The sequence below is a fragment of the Terrapene carolina genome, unplaced genomic scaffold (genome assembly GCF_002925995.2).
Source record: "Terrapene carolina triunguis isolate 2854851 unplaced genomic scaffold, T_m_triunguis-2.0 Scaffold68, whole genome shotgun sequence".
Classification (NCBI taxonomy): domain Eukaryota; kingdom Metazoa; phylum Chordata; order Testudines; family Emydidae; genus Terrapene; species Terrapene triunguis.
In genome coordinates this window covers 10,521,465-10,528,717 of record NW_020664419.1, presented here as the reverse complement: position 1 = coordinate 10,528,717, position 7,253 = coordinate 10,521,465, and positions in this window count along the sequence as shown.

Here is a 7,253-nt window from a genome sequence, read left to right as displayed (position 1 = left end):
TAACAAAACAAGCATATGAATTTTTGAATTGAGTTAAACATTCAAGTTTTTTAAAATCAGGTTTGTTTTTGTTAAAATTATTTTTAACTAAAATAGTTAAATGAAATATTTTTTAAAAAACACAAAAATTAAATCGACTGTGTCAGCCAGGTCAACATGAGAAACTTAAAATATTGGCTTCTGCAGCTAACTCAGTCGTCTTCACCTTCATTTTCCTGTTTGTTCATAATCTGTAAAAGAAAAACAAGCTTTCCTGCTTTTTCAGGTCCCAATTTCTCAATTTGGAATGAATTAGTCCAAAGGAAGAAAATATTCTTTCTACACCCGCAGAAGAAGCTACTGCTGGTAAAAGTGAGATTATCACTTCAACAGTCTCTGAATCCAAGTGCTTAAGTGACTTCCACCTGTTCACTGGTGTGACTTTCTTGAAAACACCATCAGCAAACATATATTTCTTGAATGGTTCTTATTCCCAAACTGGGTCTCTTTTACGGCCTGCTTCCTTTATAGGTTTTCCCTTCTAGTGAGAGAATGGTATGGTAGATCTCAAATCAATGAAGGCTACACTCAGAAAGACCTCAAGACTTCTGGAATATGCTGCTCAAACAGTTTCACTTTTGTTTCTACTGCCTGTCCCTCCCTTCTCACATTTATCTCCAGACTTCTTCTCCTTGTCCAGACCTATTCTGCACCCAACAATCTTCTATTCATTGAACTTTTTGAAACTTTTCACTTTTAGAGAGAGGCAAGGGATTGACTTTGTGTACACAAATTTGCAGAGGGACAATAGGGTTGAGGTCTGTTATTTCTCACCTCTATATATTATTTATTTAAACACATTTTTTCTGTTAACAAGCATGTTATCTCCGGAGACACAAATCCAGTTTGAGAACTGCAAAACTAAGCATCTCTGATGGTATCTTCTAGACTGAGCACTGAGTCCCATTGGGTAGATAGAAAGATTAACCTAAATAATCTATACAGAAGCCCCTGTGACCCCATAAGATTGGGTCCCTAATCCATGAACTATTGGAACACATTTACAAAACTTTTTTTAAACATCACATGAATATATTGTCTCATAGTATAGAATTAGAATTTATAATCCCTATTCCATGATGAGATATCTTTGAGTTATAATGTATCTTAATTAAAACTATCTTTAGATAGGTGTTTTCCTCAAAAAGCATTTTATCAAAAAAATCCGATTTAAATAACAAAATCAGATTGTTTTCATTTTTTAAAATAATTGATTTTTATCCATCCTGATAGTGGGGGTGCTAAAAGCCAGCTCCCTTACCCCGTCTGTGCCCCCCTCAAGCAGGGTCATGTCTGGGGGGGTGGGATGGACCAGACAGGTATAAGGGGGCTGAGGCTGGGGCCACAGCTGGGGGCTGGCACAGGGCCAGTAGTGGAGTTCCGAGTGCAGGGCGAGCAGCAGAGCCCCAGATGTGGGGCCAGCAGCCAGGACCCTGCGTGGAAGAGCCAGAAGTGGAGCCCTGGGTGCGAGGCTGGGACCCTGCGTGTGGGGTCAGGAGCAGAGCCCCACATAAAACCACGTAAACCCAGAGGAGTGGTGGAGAAGGAAGGAAGTTTATCACAACTCTTGTGATATTTGGTGTTTGGCTTAAAGCCCAGCTCCCAGAGTCGTGGGTAAGGGGTCTAGGAGTCAAGGCCCCATATCTCATTGCCTCTCCCCCTGAACCTGCCAGTCCCCCTGACCTGGGGCCAGATTGAAGCCAGCACCCTTATGGAACAAGCTGAGAATCTCAGCTTTCTTTCTTCCAAAGTAAGTTTCTAACCCTCCTGCTTGTGGAGAAAAGCTCGAAGATTTGAGTACCACTAAAGACTCAAATCAGAAGGCAAAGAAAAAGAACCCACGATGTATTATTTGACTTTAAATCATGACTTATTTCTTTTAATCTCATTACTTTCTCTGGGCGCTTGACTCACGATTTTTGAATACTGTGGGTTGGCAATAGTGTGATGACAAAAAGTTTGAGAACCACTGGTTAAGAGAACTAGCTTGTCACCTATGGAGATGCTTTGATTTTTTTAGACTTAATTAAAATTGCTATTAAAGCCTTTAGGTACATGTACATATCTTATAAAAACAGGTACAATCACACTGGCTCAATTTGCACAAAACATCACCTAATCTCCAACTGCCCCTTGCCATAGATCAACCCACCTTCTAAAAATGTAGGTCAGAAGTGATTAGGAGGTTGCTCATCTTATTCCCCATTTGTCCACATCATAAAAACCTTCATGCAAACAGACAATCTCCACTCAGGAGAGGCTTAGGACTGGAGCAGCTGAAGAACTTGAAGTACATTAACAGATCTATATAAGGAAGTTTGCAAAGCAGCTATATGTTATTAGTCCTGTTCTTTCATGGGGGCTCATCCTATAGGTTGTTGAGCACCTCCAACTCGCAGCGACGTCAGTTGCTCAGCATCTTGCAGGACTGGGCCCAGGAGCATGACATTCTCTCACAAATTAAAGATCAATTAAAAACAGAAAAGAAAAACAACAATTTATTTTCCTCTGTTTCTATTTATTTTTAGACCGGACTTTTTCAAAGACAGTTCCACAAAAGACACTCTTTGATTTAGCAGGCAATTATCATAGAATCATAGACTATCAGGGTTGTAAGGGACCTCAGGAGGTCATCTAGTCCACCCCCTGCTCAAAGCAGGACCAATCCCCAACTAAATCATCCCAGCCAGGGCTTTGTCAAGCCTGACCTTAAAAACCTCTAAGGAAGGAGATTCCACTACCTAATTATTTAATTAGGTACTTAATTACACAATACAATATGCTAACAGCCTTTCTGATCTATTCTGTAATTACAAAATTGGGTCCTATGCTATCCATAAAAACAAAATATTCACATTTGAGAAGAAAACTTACCAGGCATGTGCAGCCAGACAAGTTTTAAGCTAAAGCATCGTGGCTCTTTTTGTTAATGTGGTTTTGTTTTCTTGGAAATGAAATCAATTAAAAAAATCAGAACCATTTCTGAGTTATGCAGTCAAATGAAAAAGACTGAAATCTGGGCCCTTTTTATTATTTTAGATTCCAAGAGGTCAGATTCATTTTTGGAAACATGTTAACAGCACATGCCCTGGAATGAGACTCTGCATTTGTAATGTTTCAGCTTGGTGCATGTTTTAATGTATTTAGTTTGAGCAGTTGCAATTCCCCCTACCCTCCATTCCCCTTAGCTATTGCTGTACTTGGTAGGCTTCATTCTCTTCTCGCTTACATCAGCGTAACCCTATTGGAGTTACATCTGATTTTACACTAATATGAGAGGAGAATCAGGCCTATTATCTTAATAAAACATGATGCGTCTGAAACATGTCAAGAGAACATACAATGTGGGCCAAATTCTGCCGTCTGTTACAACTGCACAACCTTACTGATTTATTTGGGGCATCCAGCGGCTTGAGGCTGCAATGACAGTAGACTTAGACTCCCTGAACAGTTATTGGGTGAAATACATTCCAGTCCAGAGGGCCATAACAAGCCTTACACCCCATGTAGGTCCTGTATTAAGTGGGACATAAGGGGCACAGAGAGGTTTGTGTGTGCTCCCTGAACTAGACTGAATGTCATCTATGTTCCTTATGGGTCTTTAGTTTTTTTAATAGATTTTATCAGAATTTTTCAAATTTAAACACAAAAGCTCTTTTAAAAAGAGAGATGGCAGCAAGACTGCCTTAAAAGTGGCAGCAAGAACTCCTGGGTCTTGCACTGACTCACTTTTTGGCTTAGGGCAAGTACGTTGGAGATATTGTCAAGGAGTGGGAGCCCCCAAACTTTGATTTTATTAATTAAAATAGCTGGTGGTAGGGGATTGGAGGGAGGCACTCTTATAAATGGTGACAGAGTTTTATACTGCCACTGAGGGGAAAAAGCCAGTAACAGAAGAAATGTTTGATTTGTAATAACTCATCAAAGAAATCTTAACAAAATATGCACCATGATATTCTATTCTATCTAGGTTCTTATACTAGGGTGATCACCACAGTATCTGAGCACCTTATGGTCACATCATGCATTTGAAATGAAATTAAGAGCCAAATCCTACACTTGGGTTAAAACATACCCTAAAATCCCACAACTATTGCTGAAGTAAGAAGTTCCACCGAATACTAGTTCCGTGAGCATGTCTACTCCAGGTATAAAGAGTGTATTTTCAAAACACATTCAACAGGGCAAGTTATATTTTAACACGCGTTAGCTGGTCAAAGTGAACCCTGCGGTCAGGGGAAGCCTAGGCTACAACATGCTAATGTGTTAAAATACAACTTGCACAGTCTATGCTAGGATCTTTAAACATATTAGTTAAAACATGTTAGAGCTGGACGGCTTTTCCATCAGAAAATGCTGATTCGACAAAATCAAAACTTTCTGCTGGAACATATCGATTTCATTGATATTTTCTATGGGAAATTAACAAAACATTTTGTTCTGACTAAATTGTTTAAACTTTTACATTGTATTATTGAATATAATATAAAAATCAAGATGATAAAGTTGAAACATTTTGACCAAATCAAAACAAACATTTTCCTAAAGCCGAAATATTTCAGAATATTTTGTTTCATGAAAAACTCCAAGATTTCTACTCTATGTCTCAGTTTGGGATGAAACAAAAGGTTGAAATATTGTATTTTCCCATGGGACAGGAATTCCGTTTTCAACCAGCCCTACAGGTTATCTAATACATTTTAAAACAACACCTCTTATCATACTGTTGGCAAACCCAGTAAGGCTTGTAGGTTCAGACCCTAAAGCATCATCTAAATTTCCTAGTGTAGACACAGCCAAAAGCAGTCAAACACTTGGGGATGGACTGAGTCTTTCTGAGTGCTCAGTGAAACTAACCTCTCAAGCCTTGCTTTAGCTAGGAACATAGATTTAAAAGATTTTTTTAATATATTATAATCCTAGTGTAGACAAGCAAATTATAATTTTAGTATGTTATCTCGACGAGATAAACTTTAGGCTTCTTCCTGAGGTTTACCTCTACTACTTAATGTACTAAAACCCCAACTTCCATTGTCTACACTAGGATTTTAACATGTTTAAAAATACAAACTTTTCCCCTCAATGCAGACATGGTCAAAGGTGGTATTAAAGTACCTACTGAGCCACCGAACACCATTTTTATTTTTCAGATTTGGACTTAAACACTCCCTTGCAGTATTTGCAATCAAACACTGCCACATGGGACCAGCCCACGCAAACCACATGAAAGCAAAAAAGTTACTGTAAACACCTGAAACTGACTCTAGTCTATCACAGTCCACATGAAAAATGCAAAATGTGAACAAATGTAAAGGGTTGAAAGTAATATTTTTAAATTTTCTCTTGATGTTAATATTCTAAAGTATTATTTGCAGCAGAGGTAATGACTTATTTTTAAGCAATGATTTTTAACCCAAATATTCCTATATTTTCCCTATATATAGAGCTTGAAAAAAACGTTCCTGATACCTATTAGATCAAGAACTAAGCCTTATCATCAGGCTGAAATACAACCATGCAGAGCCATGCACCTCCCAAGCTACATTCCCTTATCCTCTGTCTCCTGATGGTCAATCCACTGCTTGGGCCTCAAGACCCTGGGCTTCCAATTACTGCTGCCTTACCACCCCCCATACCAAATCAGTTACCACCTGGAGTGTCCTCCAATCAATTTGTGTTAGCCCCCAAATACACAGTCCTCTTCTGGGGTGAGAAGTAAGGGCTGATGTTTCTCTTTTCCTGGACTAACTCCCACCCTGTCCTAAAACAGGAAGAAGCAGCTAAAGAGCAGTGAAGCCACATCCATCCTGAATAGGGTGACCAGATGTCCCGATTTTATAGGGACAGTCCCAATTTTTGGGTTGTTTTCTTATATATATGGTCGTTTTCTATTACTCCACACCCTGTCCCAATTTTTCACACTTGCTGTCTGGTCACCCTAATCCTGAAGACCAGCGGTAACAGGTCCCCTGCCAACACTACCCCACCATACACAGGGCTCTTGGGTGGGCAGGCTTCCTACCAGGCCAGCAGAGAAGGTTCCATATAGGGAGACCACACTCATATCCTGCAAAACCCTCTGCTGGAGTGGTGTTAGGGTTGCCAACCCACTAGGATTGTCCTGAAGGCTCCAAAAATTAAAGATTAATCTTTAATTAAAGATTATGCCATGTGATGAACCTCCAGGAATCCATCCAACCAAAATTGTAAACCCTAAGTGGTGTAAGGACCAGCCTCCACTCTAGCCGAAACCCTCTGCTTGGTGGCAGCAGGAGCCAATCCCCACTAATAGAATAGTACCATCAAGTGCCTCCCCTTCCCCCAGTGTGCAGAGACCTCTTTTGGGGTAGTAGGACCCATGCTCCAGCTAGTGACACACCTCCCAAAGGCTCTCTGCTCAAATGGGTGGGCAGCACATCCAAGACACCCTGCTCCTAACTGTACCTCTACAGCTGTCTCCCTGCAGATTTGTCGCACTATAAATGGTATAAGCTAAACTGGAACAGGTACTGGAAAAGAGTGCCCACACAGGTAGTAAAAGTGGTGTAATTATGTTGGTATGTTTCCCTGTGTAGACACAAGCCCTTAGGAAGACAGCACAGCATTAGTGACCCTCCATCCAGGGTTATTTAAGAGCTAGTTGTGTGGTGTTTGTTTTTTAAATGAAAGCTTAAATTCTGTAGACGTTAATTGCATTTTCCAAGGAAAACCTACTTGGATTTTTTTCAAGCCCTATGTGTTAGTATGAACTAAAGATTTTTTTACAAAGCGATTGGCACCCTAAAGGTGAATGATACTTCTCTCCCGAAAGAGAAGAGCATGCTTTGAAACTGAAGTAGTCCAGACAGAGACCGATCTCAAAACTGTCTGTGCTACAAATCTTTCCAACAATTCACTAAAGACCATGCAAAACACAGTGCAGTTTGCATACTCAGCCTCGCTGCATGCTTAGGATTCCCAACTCTCCCAGCTTCACACAGGAGGCCCACAGAAGTTTGCATTTCAATCCCCCGCCGCGTGCATGGCTGGAGTTACCGAGTAGTGAACACTCCACTCCCCACAACTAGACGTGAGAAAACCAGTGGCGTTTACAATTCTCCCCACCTCAGGGGTTACGTCCACCCGTTCTCCTCCAGCGTTGCAGGGCGGAGGATCCTCGGGGGGGTTCACCCGCATTCCCCTCCGGGGTTGCAGGGCCGGGGATCCCCGGGGGG